The following is an 18,062-nucleotide window of genomic DNA, read 5'->3' on the forward strand; positions in this document are numbered from 1 at the left end:
AGCCCTAGTGTGTTTTTGGTTGCACAAATGAATATAAGACCCGGGCTTATTTTCAGGGAAACATGCTACATATTTTTTTCTACCATTTTTATAACATTTGGAGAACTTTTGTAATTTTTTTGGTGTATTTCCCGTTGGTTTCCAGTAGTTTACTCCCTCCGTAAAACAGTTGCAGCATCAGCAGCTCCAGGACTTTTATTCTTTTGCCTAAAGCAACAATGGCCCGGATTCACATACATCGGCGCATATTTATGCCGCCGTAGCGTATCTCTTTTACGCTACGCCGGGGCAGCGCACAGAGGCAAGCACTGGATTCACAAAGCACTCGCTCCCAGTCGCTCTTAAAGATACGCTGGGTTTCCTCGGCGTAAGCCAGCGTAGGTGGAAGTGGGCGTGAGCCATGCTAATGAGGCGTGACCCCATGCAAATGATGGGCCAAGCGCCATAGAAGTACTTAAAATGAACGGCGCATGCGCCGTCCCGTGGCCACATCCCAGTGCGCATGCTCAGAATCACGTCGAAACAACTGCCTAAGATACGTCGAATCACTGCCTACGACGTGAACGTAACCTACGCCTAGTCCTATTCACGTGCAACGTAAACTACAAAAGATACGACGGCTTGTGTTCCCTGGTCCATACCTTTGCATGAGTTGTGCCTCCTATATAGGGAATAACTTTACGCCGGACGTACGACTTACGCAAACCGCGTATATTATGCGCCGGGCGCAACTACGTTTGTGAATCGGTGTATCTCCCTCATTTGCATATGTGCATAGAAAATCTATGGGAGCGGCAAATGCGCCCGGCGTAAATATGCGCCCACGATACAACGGCGTAGGCAAGTTACGTTGGTCGTAGGAAGCCTAGGGCCAGATTCACAGAGCAGATACGACGGCGTTTCTCCTGATACTCCGTCGTATCTGTTGTTCTATCTATGCGACTGATTCATAGAATCAGTTACGCATAGATATCCATAAGATCCGACAGGTGTAATTGTTTTACACTGTCGGATCTTAAGATGCAGTACCGCGGCAGCCGCTGGGGGGAGTGCGCGACGTAAACCAGCGTTGGGTATGCAAATTAGGAGTTACGGCGATCCACGACGGTTTTTCGCGTTCGCTACGTCACCGCTAGTCTAGTTTCCCGTCGCAAAGTTAGTCGTTTTTTTTGGTGCCTTAACTTTACACAGCAATCATATTGCTGTCTAAAGTATGGCCGTCGTTCCCGCGTTGAAATTTAAAAAATAACGTCGTTTGCGTAAGCCGTCCGGGAATACGGAATTACGCTACGCGCGTCGCCGTTCGAAAAAATGACGTCACTTCGCGCAAAGCACGGCGGGAGTTAGGAAACGGAGCATGAGCAGTAGGTCCGGCATGGGAGCGCGCCTAATTTAAATGGCACACACCCATTTGAATTGGCCCGCCTTGCGCCGGAGGCCGCCGGCGTAGGTTTTCATCGCAAGTGCTTGGTGAATCAGGCACTTGCGATGAAAAATTGCGGTGGTGTAACGTATCTACGATACGTTACGCCGCCGCGATTCTACGTGAATCTGGCCCCTAGTTTCAGGCGTATCTAGTTTTGTGGGCACGGCGCACAAATACGACGGCGCATATTTACACTTTCGCGGCGTATCTCGAGATACGTCGGCGTAAGTGCTTTGTGAATCCGGGCCAATGTATCTATTTATCAACGTTAAATCCCTTTCTTGGAATGAAGCAGAATGAAGAGAGTCTCAGCCCAGAAATGAAACGTTTTCGCTCGTTACGCCTTGATTATTTAATGTCATTCTTCACAAATTGCCCCGATGTCTTTGATTTATTTGTACAACTGTTGGCTGAGCTCGGTAGATGAACTGACATGTTAAATTGCCCGGCGTGGCATGTTTTGCGCGCTTCCAAAATACTTTAACACCAATCACCGTGTTTGCAAATCCCCCTGTCAAAACGAGGGATGAAAGTCGGGGGCGGCCCAGCGGCGGTTTCTCCAGGGGATGCGGCAGTGACTGACACAAGAAGCTTGATTCTTTTTTTTACGGGGACCGTCTACATTTTTGCACTTTGAAGTCACGAGTTGGAGGCTCGTCCCGTGTCTGAACCAGATGAGGACAAGAAAATACACGAGGCCCCCAGTGATGGGTTTAAATGCGGTGATTAGCAGGAGACATCCAGCGACGGCCCGTCACATTACCTCACCCGTGCCGCCATGTTTTCCCTTTTTGTTACGCTCATTGGCAATAAAAGCCAACGGCAAGTCAGTTAACACGCAGCTGATGTTTGGACAATATCGCCGCTACGCTGAAAATATAAACTGAGTTTTTTTTAATATGCTTCAGTTATTAACCACTTCAACACGGGACCATTTGGCTGACCAAAGACCAGAGCACTTTTTTTCGATTCGGCACTGCGTCGCTTTAACTGACAATTGCGCGGTCGTGAGACGTGGCTCACAAACAAAATTGGCGTCCTTTTTCCCCCACAAATAGAGCTTTCTTTTGGTGGTATTCGATCACCTCTGCGGTTTTTATTTTTTGCGCTATAAACAAAAATAGAGCGTCAATTAAAAAAAAAAAAAAGCATTATTTTTTACTTTTTGCTATAATAAATATCCCCCAAAAAAATATATTAAACATTTTTTTTTTCCTCAGTTTAGGCCGATACGTATTCTTCTACCTATTTTTGGTAAAAAAAAACGCAATAAGCATTTATTCAGCGCCCCCTACTGGTTAACCCCTTCCCTGCCAGTGTCATTTACACAGTAATCAGTGCATTTTTATAGCACTGATCGCTGTATCAATGACAACGGTCCCAAAATGGCGTCAAAAGCGTGCGATTTGTCCGCCATAATGTCGCAGTCACAATAAAAATCGCTGATGACCGCCATTACTAGTAAAAAAACTGTTTTTATAAAAATGCCATAAAACTATCCCCTATTTTGTAGACGCTATAACTTTTGCGCAAACCAATCAATAAACGCTTATTGCAATGTTTTTTTTTACCAAAAATAGGTAGAAGAATACGTATCGGACTAAACTGAGGAAAAAAAGAGTTTTTTTATATATTTTTTCGGGGATATTTATTATAGCAAAAAGTACAAAATATTGTTTTTTTTTTTTTAAAATGTGTCAAAAGTGTCCGATGTGTCCGCCATAATGTCGCTGTCATGAAAAAAAAAATCGCTGATCGCCGCCATTACTAGTAAAAAAAAAATGCCATAAAACGACCCCGTATTTTGTAAACGCTATAACTTTTGCGCAAACCAATCAATGAACGCTTATTGCGATTTTTTTTTACCAAAAATATGTAGAAGAATACGTATAGGCCTAAACTGAGGGAAAAAAAATTGTTTTATATATATTTTTGGGGGATATTTATTATAGCAAAAAGTACAAAATATTGCATTTTTTTCAAACTTTTCGCTCTATTTTTGTTTATAGTGAAAAAATAAAAATTGCAGAGGTGATCAAATACCACCAAAAGAAAGATCTATTTGTGGGGAAAAAAGGACGCCAATTTTGTTTGGGAGCCACGTCGCACGACTGCGCAATTGTCAGTTAAAGCGACGCAGTGCCGAATTGTAAAAAGGGGCCTGGCCTATGGCCAACCCAATGGATCCGGGGCTTAAGTGGTTAATATATTAAATATAACTTTTTACATTTTTTTTTTGCTCTTTTTTTGCTACTTGCATTTTTCTATCAAAGAATTCCCATTGTACGGTGGCAGAAAATTCAGCGATTGATTTGGGAGCTCCGGAAGACAAGGCCCAGGGCTGCCGGTTGTTGGGATTTGTGGCGCGCACAGCTGTATTGTTCTGGGTGACATCTGTTTGACAGACCGTAACCGTCTGACACTTGTAAAGACGTGTTTGCCCGCAACGTCGATTCAGTGGCACAAAAACAGAAAATGATCTGGGAGTTCGGTGGAATATCACTACTTAACCACTTAAGACCGGGACCTTTAGGCAGGTAAAGGACCCGAACAGTTTTTGCGATTCGGCACTGCGTCGCTTTAACTGACAATTGCGCGGTCGTGCGACGTGGCTCCCAAACAAAATTGGCGTCCTTTTTTTCCCCACAAATAGAGCTTTCTTTTGGTGGTATTTGATCACCTCTGCGGTTTTTATTTTTTGCGCTATACACAAAAATAGAGCGACAATTTTGAAAAAAAATGAATATTTTTTACTTTTTTCTATAATAAATATCCCCCAAAAATATACAAAAAAACTATTTTTTTTCCTCAGTTTAGGCCGATACGTATTCTTCTACCTATTTTTGGTAAAAAAAAATCGCAATAAGCGTTTATCGATTGGTTTGCGCAAAATTTATAGCGTTTTACAAAATAGGGGATAGTTTTATTGCATTTTGTCACATGAAAAGATACAAGAAAATATTTACAAAAAATGTGAGGGGTGTACTAACTTTTGTGAGATACTGTAACTACACAACTATACCAATACATAACTATATGACCACATACTGTAGCTATGTAGTTATATATCTACATATATATATATATAACTGTAGAATGTTTCTATGTAACTTTATAACTAGGTAACTATATGATTATGTTCCTACAGTGCCTTGAAAAAGTATTCATACCCCTTGAAAATTTCCAAATTTTCTCACGTTACAATCAAAACTGTAAATGTATTTTTTAAGGATTTATTGTGATAGACCAACACAAAGTGATTGTGAAGTGGAAGGAAAATTATGTGAAAGTGTGGGAGGGGCATTTATATTCAGCCCCCTTTACTCTGATACCCCTAACTAAAATCTAGTGGAACCAAATGCCCTCAGAAGTCACCTAATTAGTAAATAGAGTCCACCTGTGTGTCATTTAATATCAGAATAAATACAGATGTTCTGTGAAGCCCTCAGAGGTTTGTTAGAGAACCTTAGTGAACAAACAGCATCATGAAGGCCAAGGAACACACCAGACAGGTCAGGGATGAAGTTGTGGAAAAGTATAAAGCAGGGTTAGGTTATAAAAAAAATCTCCCAAGCTTTGAAGATCTCACAGAGCTTCTGTTCAATCCATCATCCGAAAATGGAAAGAGTATGGCGCAACTGCAAACCTACCAAGACATGGCCGTCCACCTAAACTGACCGGGCCGGGCAAGGAGAGCATTCATCAGAGAAGCAGCCAAGAGGCCCATGGTAACTCTGGAGGAGCTGCAGAGATCCACAGCTCAGGGGGGAGAATCTGTCCACAGGACAACTATTAGTGGTCTTTCCACAAATCTGCCCTTTAGGGAAGAGTGAGAAGAAGAAAGACATTGGGGAAAGAAAGACATAAGAAGTCCTGTTTACAGTTTGTGAGAAGCCATGTGGGGGAGGGGACACAGCAAACATGTGGGGGAGGGGACACAGCAAACATGTGGAAGAAGGTGCTCTGGTCACATGACACCAAAATTGAACTAAAAAAACGCTATGTGTGAAACTAACACTGCACATCACCCTGAACACACCATCCCTACTGTGAAACATGGTGGTGGCAGCAGCATGTGGTGGGGATGCTTTTCTTCAGCAGGGACAGGGAAGCTGGTCAGAGTTGATGGGAAGATGGATGGAGACAAATACAGGACAGTTAGATGAAAACCTGTCTGCAAAAGACTTGAGACTGGGGGGGGGGGGGGTCATTGAAAAGATACAATTGTATATATTAAGCCAGATCCACAAAGAAGTTACGTCGGCCTATCTATTGATACGCCGCATAACTTCTAGGATGTGCCGGCGTATCTTTTTTCTGTATTCAGAAAGCAAGATACGCCGGATTTTTGCTTAGATACGACTGACGTAAGTCTCTTACGCCGTCGTATCTTAGTTGCATATTTACGCTGGCCGCTAGGTGGCGCTTCCGTAGATTTACGCGTAGAATATGCAAATTAGGTAGATACGCCGATTCACAAGCGTACGTGCGCCCGGCGTATCTATATGCGTCATTTGCGTAAGGCGTCGGACCGGCGTAAAGTTACCCCTGCTATAGTGAGGCGTACGCAATGTTAAGTATGGACGTCGGGACAGCGTCGAATTTTCCGCCATTTACGTTGTTTGGGTAAAACGTTCGCAAATAGGGCTTTGCGTAAGTTACGTTCACGTCGTCTAGGCATTGAGCGGGCGTAATTTAATTTGAAAATTCGACGTGATACTGAGCATGCGCGCGCATGCGCCGTTCGAAAAAAGCGTAATTTACGCGGGGTCATGCTTAGTTTACATAAAACACGCCCCCCTGTTCCTCATTTGATTTAGGCGCGCTTACGCCGGCACATTTACACTACGCCGCCGTAACTTTAGACGCAAGTGCTTTGTGAACACAGCGGCGGCGTAATGTAACTACGATATGCTACGCCCCGCTTATATTTACGCCTATCTACGTGAATCTATGATATAATGTTTTGTACTCAATAAATAAAATTTAAAACAAAAAAAGAAAGAAGAAAAGCTACATTTGTATCCTTTGTGATGTTTTTGGACACAAGCCTCCCTCGTTGTATGGAGTCCGGGTTCCGTGAGGTCCGGGTTCCATGAGGTCCGGGCTGTAAAGCTGATCTACGGTTATCTTGACTCTTTTAAGGCGCGCCGCCACATTTAGCGCTGTAAGAAAATACGACTTGTGTGTACGTTTATTCACATTCTATTTGAGTGTTTATTCTAAGTGAGTTTATTATTCGCACAGAGGGGCGCATTCTGCCCTCCGCCGCCATAAAAAAACGGGGTGGTGCCATAAAATAGACTGCGGCGGGGTCTCGGCGTGTTTTCCCAAAGTTACGATCAGCGTTGCTGACGTGTTGAGTTGTTTCAGGAAACTTTATGATCCATACTACTGAGAACATTTTGGGTGCTGACCGGACGGGTAACGGGGGGGAGGAGCTGAGTGAAAGTTGTCAGTTCTGGGATGGAGTGTGCAACAATTTCCATATTGTACATTTACATCAGTCCCCCCTCCCCCCTCCCCGGCCCAAGAGCTTACAATCTAAGGTTCCTACCTCACTTACATGCAGGGCTTTTTTCCAGCAGGAACTTGGGGGAGCGGAGTTCCGGCACCTCCACAACGCAATGGCCCAGATTCAAGAAGCTATTGCGCCCGCGCAACCATAGGTTGCGCGGCGCAATAGCTGTTTTGCTCCCGCGTAGCGAATGCCCCTGATTCAGGAACATCGCTACGCGGACTGCAGCCTAGGATATGACAGACATAAGCCTCCTTATGCCTTCATATCTCAGGCTGCATTCTTGCGTTGTCCGCTAGGGGGCGCGGCCATTGTGATCGGTGTATAGTATGCAAATTGCATACTACCACCGATTCACAAAAGTTGCGCGGGCCCTGCGCACGCAAGGTACGGAGTTTCCGTACGGCGACTTTAGCGCAAGGCTGCTCCTGCTAATAGTAGGGGCAGCCAATGCTAAAGTATAGCCGCCCTTCCCGCTCGTGAAATTTAAATTTCACGTCGTTTACGTAAGTGATTCGTGAATGGCGCTGGACGCCATTCACGTTCACTTAGAAGCAAATAACGTCCTTGCGACGTCATTTGCCGCAATGCACGTCGGGAAAGTTTCCCGACGGAGCATGCGCTGTTCGCTCGGCGCGGGAGCGCGCCTAATTTAAATTATTCCCGCCCCCGGCGGGATCATTTACATTAGGCGCCCTTACGCCGGGCTATTTAGCATAGCGCCCGCGCAATTTACGGAGCTACTGCTCCGTGAATCGCGGGCATATCAAAATATTTGCGTGGGCGCAGAGCAAAAATCGTTGCCCTTTGCCCACGCAAATATTGCGCGGTTCTACCTGAATCTGGCCCAATATATATAATGGCAAAGGGATGCTGGAGGATCAATTGATGCTGGCAACTGGGGGAATCTATTGTTGCTGCAGGGGATCTATTTTTATCAAGAAAGGGGGATTTATTGTTGCTGGGGGGTGGGTCTTATGTTGCAGGGGGTCAATTGTTGCTGAGAGGGATCTACTGTAGAGGGAGGGGACTAATGTTGCTGACTGCTGGAGGGCCTATTGATGCTTCCTACTGGGGAATATATTGTTCCTGGAGGGCATCTATTTTTGCAGGGGAGTCTATTGTTGCTGGGAGTGGGTCTTATGTTGCAGGTGGTCAATAGTTGCTGAGAGGGATCTTCTGTTGAGGGAGGGGGTCTAATGTTTCTGGCTGCTGGAGGGCGTATTGTTGCGGGAAGGGATCTATTTTGATGAGGCTGCACCGATGGCACTTATGATGAGGCAATGATAGGCAGCACTGATGGACACTGATATACTGTACTGATGGCACTGATAAGGCTGCACTGATGAGGCTGCACTAATGAGGCAGCACTGATGAGGCAGCACTGATGAGGCTGCACTAATGAGGCAGCACTGATGAGGCTGCACTGATGAGGCAGCACTGATGAGGCTGCACTGATGAGGCTGCACTGATGAGGCAGCACTGATGAGGCTGCACTGATGAGGCTGCACTGATGGGCACTGATGAGGCAGCGCTAATGGGCACTGATGAGGATGCACTGATGAGGCAGCACTGATGGGCTCTGATAAGCTGAACTGATGGCACCGATAAGGTGGCGCTGTTGGGCAGCTATAAGCTGCACTGATGAGACTGCACAGATAACCATGGCACTGATGATCAGTGTAAATGTCCTGTCACAGATTAGCTGGTCATTGGCTTTGCGTTCCTCACACAGTGCCAGCACTGAGGAAAGGAAATCCCGATAACTGGTATTTGGTTATATGTGATGAGCTGTGATTGGGCACAGCTGATCACATGGTAAAGGGCTGCTGTGATTGTCCCTTCACTTCGATCACAGAACGTGACCCAAAGCGTGACCAGGGGCCAGGGGGCAGTAGATCCCTCCCAAAAAGTGACTCCTCACCATTAGTGCCCACTGTGCCGCCTCCCGGGTATAGCGATGGCGGGTCCCATTGTAGAGTTTTATGTCAGGAAGTTATTTCTTCAGACTTTTAAAGTTCCTTAAAAGTCCAAAAATGTTGTTGAACTTGGAAACAAATAATAATAAATTATATACAATATACCCCCCTAACTGTCTTCATGCCCCTCCCCCACTACACCCTGACAGCCCCCCCTAACTGTCTTCATGCCCCTCCCCCACTACACCCTGACAGCCCCCCCCTAACTGTCTTCATGCCCCTCCCCCACTACACCCTGACAGCCCCCCCCCTAACTGTCTCCATGCCCCTCCCCCACTACACCCTGACAGCCCCCCCTAACTGTCTTCATGCCCCTCCCCCACTACACCCTGACAGCCCCCCCCTAACTGTCTTCATGCCCCTCCCCCACTACACCCTGACAGCCCCCCCCCTAACTGTCTTCATGCCCCTCCCCCACTACACCCTGACAGCCCCCCCTAACTGTCTTCATGCCCCTCCCCCACTACACCCTGACAGCCCCCCCTAACTGTCTTCATGCCCCTCCCCCCACTACACCCTGACAGCCCCCCCTAACTGTCTCCATGCCCCTCCCCCACTACACCCTGACAGCCCCCCCCTAACTGTCTTCATGCCCCTCCCCCACTACACCCTGACAGCCCCCCCTAACTGTCTCCATGCCCCTCCCCCACTACACCCTGACAGCCCCCCCCTAACTGTCTCCATGCCCCTCCCCCACTACACCCTGACAGCCCCCCCTAACTGTCTCCATGCCCCTCCCCCACTACACCCTGACAGCCCCCCCTAACTGTCTCCATGCCCCTCCCCCACTACACCCTGACAGCCCCCCCTAACTGTCTCCATGCCCCTCCCCCACTACACCCTGACAGCCCCCCCTAACTGTCTTCATGCCCCTCCCCCACTACACCCTGACAGCCCCCCCCTAACTGTCTTCATGCCCCTCCCCCACTACACCCTGACAGCCCCCCCTAACTGTCTCCATGCCCCTCCCCCACTACACCCTGACAGCCCCCCCCTAACTGTCTCCATGCCCCTCCCCCACTACACCCTGACAGCCCCCCCTAACTGTCTCCATGCCCCTCCCCCACTACACCCTGACAGCCCCCCCTAACTGTCTTCATGCCCCTCCCCCACTACACCCTGACAGCCCCCCCAACTGTCTTCATGCCCCTCCCCCACTACACCCTGACAGCCCCCCCTAACTGTCTCCATGCCCCTCCCCCACTACACCCTGACAGCCCCCCCCTAACTGTCTCCATGCCCCTCCCCCACTACACCCTGACAGCCCCCCCTAACTGTCTCCATGCCCCTCCCCCACTACACCCTGACAGCCCCCCCCTAACTGTCTTCATGCCCCTCCCCCACTACACCCTGACAGCCCCCCTAACTGTCTTCATGCCCCTCCCCCACTACACCCTGACAGCCCCCCCTAACTGTCTCCATGCCCCTCCCCCACTACACCCTGACAGTCCCCCCCTAACTGTCTCCATGCCCCTCCCCCACTACACCCTGACAGCCCCCCCCCTAACTGTCTCCATGCCCCTCCCCCACTACACCCTGACAGCCCCCCCCCCCCTAACTGTCTTCATGCCCCTCCCCCCACTACACCCTGACAGCCCCCCCCTAACTGTCTTCATGCCCCTCCCCCCACTACACCCTGACAGCCCCCCCTAACTGTCTTCATGCCCCTCCCCCCACTACATCCTGACAGCCCCCCCCTAACTGTATTCATACCCCTCCCCCCACTACACCCTGACAGCCCCCCCTAACTGTCTTCATGCCCCTCCCCCCTCTACACCCTGACAGCCCCCCCTAACTGTCTTCATGCCCCTCCCCCACTACACCCTGACAGCCCCCCCCTAACTGTCTTCATGCCCCTCCCCCCACTACACCCTGACAGCCCCCCCCCCTAACTGTCTTCATGCCCCTCCCCCCACTACACCCTGACAGCCCCCCCTAACTGTCTTCATGCCCCTCCCCCACTGCACCCTGACAGCCCCCCCTAACTGTCTTCATGCCCCTCCCCCACTGCACCCTGACAGCCCCCCCTAACTGTCTTCATGTCCCTCCCCCACTGCACCCTGACAGCCCCCCCCCCCCCCCAGGCGAAGGTAAAGAGTCCCATTAAGCCTGGATACAAAGTCTCATCTGTCAGGACAAAGTGTGGAGAGAAATCCTTGGAAGGAGCGCGTTCCGTCAGACGTGTGTCACCGCCGCTAATTATCTCACATCACATGACATTTATTTACATTTAATCGCCGCATTTAAAGTCACAGGACCTGTCAGCGAGCTGATGCACTTCTTTTTTAAGGCCGGGTTCAGCAGCTGTCACTCCGTGTTTAGATAGGATCTCCGAACCTACAAGTGAGCGCATGACACGCTCAATTATGTGCAGAGAGGGCGAAAACATTCCCGATCATCGAAATCGCTAAATCTGCGCCGCCCCTTTTTCCTGAAATCGTAGTTGTTAGAGGTCAAATCTGAACGTAAAAAAAATATAAATTCCTCAATTGCTACAAAGGATATAAATTTACAGATATTGCCATTAACAGTAGACCCCACCCACTACAGGTTACCTGCAGGAAACTACTGGAGGGGGCGGAGACAAGACCAGTCATCCTGCACAAGGAGAGAGAGCAGAGCTGTGGGAGGGGCCAAGCAGACCCCACCCACTACAGGTTACCTGCAGGAAACTACTGGAGGGGGCGGAGACAAGACCAGTCATCCTGCACAAGGAGAGAGAGCAGAGCTGTGGGAGGGGCCAAGCAGACCCCACCCACTACAGGTTACCTGCAGGAAACTACTGGAGGGGGCGGAGACAAGACCAGTCATCCTGCACAAGGAGAGAGAGCAGAACTGTGGGAGGAGCCCAGCAGACCCCACCCACTACAGGTTACCTGCATGAAACTACAGGAGGGGGCGGAGACAAGACCAGTCATCCTGCACAAGGAGAGAGAGCAGAGCTGTGGGAGGGGCCAAGCAGACCCCACCCACTACAGGTTACCTGCAGGAAACTACTGGAGGGGGCGGAGACAAGACCAGTCATCCTGCACAAGGAGAGAGAGCAGAACTGTGGGAGGAGCCCAGCAGACCCCACCCACTACAGGTTACTTGCATGAAACTACTGGAGGGGGCGGAGACGAGACCAGTCATCCTGCACAAGGAGAGAGAGCAGAGCTGTGGGAGGGGCCAAGCAGACCCCACCCACTACAGGTTACCTGCAGGAAACTACTGGAGGGGGCGGAGACGAGACCAGTCATCCTGCACAAGCTGAGAGAGAAGAGCTGTGGGAGGAGCCCAGCAGACCCCACCCACTACAGGTTACCTGCAGGAAACTACTGGAGGGGGTGGAGACAAGACCAGTCATCCTGCACAAGGAGAGAGAGCAGAGCTGTGGGAGGAGCCAAGCAGACCCCACCCACTACAGGTTACCTGCAGGAAACTACTGGAGGGGGCAGAGATGAGACCAGTCACCCTGCACAAGGAAAGAGAGCAGAAATGTGGGAGGGGCCAAGCAGACTCCACGCACTACAGGTTACCTGCAGGAAACTACTGGAGGGGGCGGAGACGAGACCAGTCATCCTGCAAAAGGAGAGAGAGCAGAGCTGTGGGAGGGGCCAAGCAGACCCCACCCACTACAGGTTACCTGCAGGAAACTACTGGAGGGGGCAGAGACAAGACCAGTCATCCTGCACAAGGAGAGAGAGCAGAGCTGTGGGAGGAGCCCAGCAGACCCCACCCACTACAGGTTACCTGCAGGAAACTACTGAAGGGGGCGGAGACAAGACCAGTCACCCTGCAAAAGGAGAGAGAGCAGAGCTGTGGGAGGGGCCAAGCAGACCCCACCCACTACAGGTTACCTGCAGGAAACTACTGGAGGGGGCAGAGACGAGACCAGTCACCATGCACAAGGAGAGAGAGCAGAGCTGTGGGAGGGGCCAAGCAGACCCCACCCACTACAGGTTACCTGCAGGAAACTACTGGAGGGGGCGGAGACATGACCAGTCACCCTGCACAAGGAGAGAGAGCAGCAACGTGGTTGGGGCCAAGCAGACCCCACCCACTACAGGCTGCCTATGATGGAGGTCACATGTTCCGCGGTCCCGGCATAGGACCAGTTGGACGTCTATCATAGGCACTGCAGGCTCCAGAAGGCGGGACCTGCTATGTCACTCGTCCGCGATTGGAGTCAGATCGGTCCCCGCTCAGGCTTGGGGCTAATAATAGAGTCGTGAATGCCCAAGAGCCAGGGCTTTTTGGGGACCCACTCAGGGCTCCAGCCCCCCAGACAACACTGGGCCCAGCAGACCCCACCCACTACAGGCTGCCTGCAGAAAACTACAGGGGGGCGGAGACAAGACCACTCATCCTGCACAAGGAGTGAAAGCAGAGCTGTGGGAGGGGCCAAGCAGACCCCACCCACTACATGCTGCCTTCAGAAAACTACAGGAGGGGGCGCAAACAAGACCAGTCCCCCTGCACAAGAGTATAGAGCAAAGCTGTGGGAAGGGCCCAGCAGACCTCACCCACTGCAGTCTACCTGCAGAAAACTACTGGAGGGGGCGGAGGCAGGAATAGTCATCCTGCACAAGGGGAGAGAGCAAAGCTGTGGGAGGGGTCCAGCAGACCCCACCCACTACAGGCTGCCTGCAGAGAACTACAGGAGGGGCGGAGACAAGACCTGTTATCCTGCACAAGGAGAGAGAGCAGAGCTGTGGGAGGAGCCCAGCAGACCCCACCCACTACAGGTTACCTGCAGAGAACTACAGAAGGGGGCGGAGACAAGACCAGCCACCCTGCACAAGGAGAGAAAGTAGAGCTGTGGGAGGGGTCCAGAAGACCACACCCACTACAGGCTGCCTGCAGAGAACTACTGGAGAGGACGGAGACAAGACCAGTCCCCCTGCACAAGGAGAGAAAGCAGAGCTGTGGGAGGGGCCCGGCAGACCACACCCACTACAGGCTGCCTGCAGAAAGCTACAGGAAGGGAGCGGTGACAAGACCAGTCACCCTGCACAAGGAGAGAGAGCAGAGCTGTGGGAGGGGCCCAGCAGACCCCACCCACTACAGGCTTCCTGCAGAAAGCTACAGGAAGGGGGCGGTGACAAGACCAGTCACCCTGCACAAGGAAAGAGAGAGCAGAGTTGTGGGAGGGGCCCAGCAGACCCCACCCACTACAGGCTGCCTGCAGAGAACTACAGAAGGGTTCGGAGACAAGACCAGTCCCATGCAGACCCCACTCACTACAGGTTACCTGCAGAGAACTACAGAAGGGGGCGGAGACAAGACCAGTCACCATGCACAAGGAGAGAGAGCAGAGCTGTGGGAGGGGCCCAACAGACCCCACCCACTACAGGCTGCCTACAGAGAACTACTGGAGGGGGCGGAGACAAGACCAGTCCCCCTGCACAAGGAGAGAAAGCAGAGCTGTGGGAGGGGCCCAGCAGACCACACCCACTACAGGCTGCCTGCAGAGAACTACTGGAGGGGGCTGAGACAAGACCAGTCACCCTGCACAAGGAGAGAAAGCAGAGCTGTGGGAGGGGCACCTTTGGACCCCACCCACTACAGGTTACCTGCAGGAAACTACAGAAGGGGGCGGAGACAAGACCAGTCACCCTGCACAAGGAGAGAAAGCAGAGCTGTGGGAGGGGCACCTTTGGACCCCACCCACTACAGGTCACCTGCAGGAAACTACAGAAGGGGGGCAGAGACAATTGGGCAGCGGCGGGCATCCAGGCATCGACCATCGGCTCTTCTCCTCCTCGCTTCCGCTGTGTGTCTCCTCCCCTCCACCTAGGCGTCCAATAGGATCGCCTGTCCTTTTAGCCAATTGGGTGATGGGTATCAGGATCACCTGGCTCTAATCAGTGCTTCAAAAACACACCCCTCCGCCCATTCCCACCATAGGTATTCATGCGCCCAGCATCCTGAAAGGGGCTGGGTGCATTGATAGAGAGGGCGGCGGGGCATTGATAGAGAGGGCGGCGGGGCATTGATAGAGAGGGCGGCGGGGCATGGATGGGGGGGGGCAGCACCTCTGCGGTCTACCTTAATTTTTTTTCATCTTTAGTGCAGGTGGAGGGTTTGCTGGACAAGGTTGCCAGTTCCTTTGACCGACCTTGCGGCGTTTTTCTCCAGAGTTCCCTTTAAGGCTGACTCACGTATTTGACCTCCTTCTCTAGAGAGAAGCTTCTGCTCTTTTCTGCGACTGAATTCCTGCGATATTCATTTCTCCATCGCGCTTCTGCTCAGTTACAGCTGGAGATGTGAGAGGACACCGGACACCGCGGATTGCATTTCAGCGCCAGTATTTATGGCGTTACTGTACTGAGGATTAAACCAAGAAGAATGCGCGGCCACCTTCCTGCCAGACCTGGGAAAGTGCGGCACTTCTTACAGGACGCGGCCAGGCCACACCCACTTCTGTCATTTCAAATGGAAATCTAAGACGCTTCATATAAGAGATTTTTCTGCATTTGCAGTGTTTAGAATATTCCCATTGTACACCGTCCTGAAATATCACAGCACATGGGCCATGCACAAAGCGTGTAATATGAGTATAAGAGGAATTTATTACCCAACAATTTGTTCAATTATACTGAACAAACTTCCATAATAAAGGCACATGGGCACAGTGAGGCTGCTTATGGGCACAGTGAGGCTGCTTATGGGCACAGTGAGGCTGAAAATGGGCACAGTGAGGCTGAAAATGGGCACAGTGAGGCTGCTTATGGGCACAGTGAGGCTGCTTATGGGCACAGTGAGGCTGAAAATGGGCACAGTGAGGCTGAAAATTGGCACAGTGAGGCTGCAAATGAGCACATTGAGGCTGCAAATGAGCACAGTGAGGCTACATATGGGCACAGTGAGGCTGAAAATTGGCACAGTGAGGCTGCTTATGGGCACGGTGAGGCTGAAAATGGGTACAATGAGGCTGCTTATGGGCACAGTGAGGCTGAAAATTGGCACAGTGAGGCTGCAAATGAGCACATTGAGGCTGCAAATGAGCACAGTGAGGCTACATATGGGCACAGTGAGGCTGAAAATTGGCACAGTGAGGCTGCTTATGGGCACGGTGAGGCTGAAAATGGGTACAATGAGGCTGCTTATGGGCACAGTGAGGATGAAAATGGGCAATGTGAAGCTGCATGTGGGCACATTGAGGATGAAAATGGGCACAGTGAGGCTGCATGTGGGCACAGTGAGGCTAAAAATGGGCACAGTGAAGCTTCAAATGGGCACAGTGATGCTGCAAATGGGCACAGAGGCTACAAATGAGCACAGTGAGGCTGCATATGGGCACGGTGAGGCTGAAAATGGGTATAGTGAGGCTGCTTATAGGCACAGTGAGGATGAAAATGGGCACAGTGAGGCTGCATATGGGCACAGTGAGGCTAAAAATGGGCACAGTGAAGCTGCAAATGGACACAGGGAGGCTGCAAATGGACACAGTGAGGCTGCAAATGGGCACAGTGAAGCTTCAAATGGGCACAGTGATGCTGCAAATGGGCACAGAGGCTACAAATGAGCACAGTGAGGCTGCATATGGGCACAGTGAGGCTGAAAATGGGTATAGTGAGGCTGCTTATAGGCACAGTGAGGATGAAAATGGGCACAGTGAGGCTGCATATGGGCACAGTGAGGCTAAAAATGGGCACAGTGAAGCTGCAAATGGACACAGGGAGGCTGCAAATGGACACAGTGAGGCTGCAAATGAGCACAGTGAGGCTGAAAATGGGCACAGTGAGGTTGAAAAGGGGCACAGTGAGGCGGCAAATGGGCACAGGCTGCAGATGGGCATTGTTGACCCTCGTTACCACTTACCGTAGCTGCTGCATTCTCACCCTAGGCTTATACTCGAATCAATATGTTTTCCCAGTTTTTTGTGGTAGGTGCCTCGGCTTATATTCGGGTCGGCTTATACTTGAGTATATACGGTACATGTTTTATCATTTTTTTTCACACAAATAGCGCTTTAGGTTTTTTATTTTATGCGATATAACCAAAAAAAGATCAAAAAAATAAATATTTTCTACTATCTATTATAAAACATATAAAAAAAAATCGAATTTCTTCATAGATTTAGTCCAAAATGTATTCTGCTACATGTCTTTGGGGGAAAAAGATAATAATAAGTGTACATTAGTTGGTTTGTGTGAAAGTTATAGCATCTACAAACTATGGGATATATATATATATATATATATATATATATATATATATATATATATATATATATATATATATACTACATTGCCAAAAGTATTGGGACGCCTGCCTTTACACGCACATGAACTTTAATGGCACCCCAGTCTTAGGGCCAGATTCACAAATGAGATACGCCGTCTCCTGATACTCCGTCGTATCCCTGTTTCTATCTATGCGGCTGATTCATAGAATCAGTTACGCATAGATATCCATAAGATCCGACAGGTGTAATTGTTTTACACTGTCGGATCTTAGGATGCAATACCGCGGCCGCCGCTGGGGGGAGTTTGCGTCGTAAACCAGCGTCGGGTATGCAAATTAGGAGTTACGGCGATTCACGACGGATTTTCGCGCTCGCTACGTCGCCGCTAGTCTAGTTTCCCGTCGCAAAGTTAGTCGTCGTTTTTGGTGCCTTAACTTTACACAGCAATCGTATTGCTGTATAAAGTATGGCCGTCGTTCCCGCGTCGAAATTTAAAAATGAACGTCGTTTGCGTAAGCCGTCCGGGAATACGGAATTACGCTACGCGCGTCGCCGTTCGAAAAAATGATGTCACGGCGCGCAAAGCACAACGGGAATTACGAAACGGAGCATGCGCGGTAGGTCCGGCGCGGGAGCGCGCCTAATTTAAATGGCACGCGCCCATTTAAATTGGCCCGCCTTGCGCCGGAGGCCGCCGGCGTAGGTTTTCATCGCAAGTGCTTGGTGAATCAGGCACTTGCGATGAAAACTTGCGGCGGTGTAACGTATCTACGATACGTTACGCCGCCGCTCACCTACGTGAATCTGGCCCTTAGTCCGTAGGGTTCAATATTGAGTTGGCCCCTTTCCAGCTAGAACAGCTTCAACTCTTCTGGGCAGTGTGAATAGAGCCTAAGGCTCCATTCACACCTTGGCGACAAAACGCCCGACGCTCGATACGCTGGAGGGGCGAATTTCCATTGCTGT

This window comes from Rana temporaria, chromosome 7, assembly GCF_905171775.1.
Source record: "Rana temporaria chromosome 7, aRanTem1.1, whole genome shotgun sequence".
Lineage (NCBI taxonomy): Eukaryota > Metazoa > Chordata > Amphibia > Anura > Ranidae > Rana > Rana temporaria.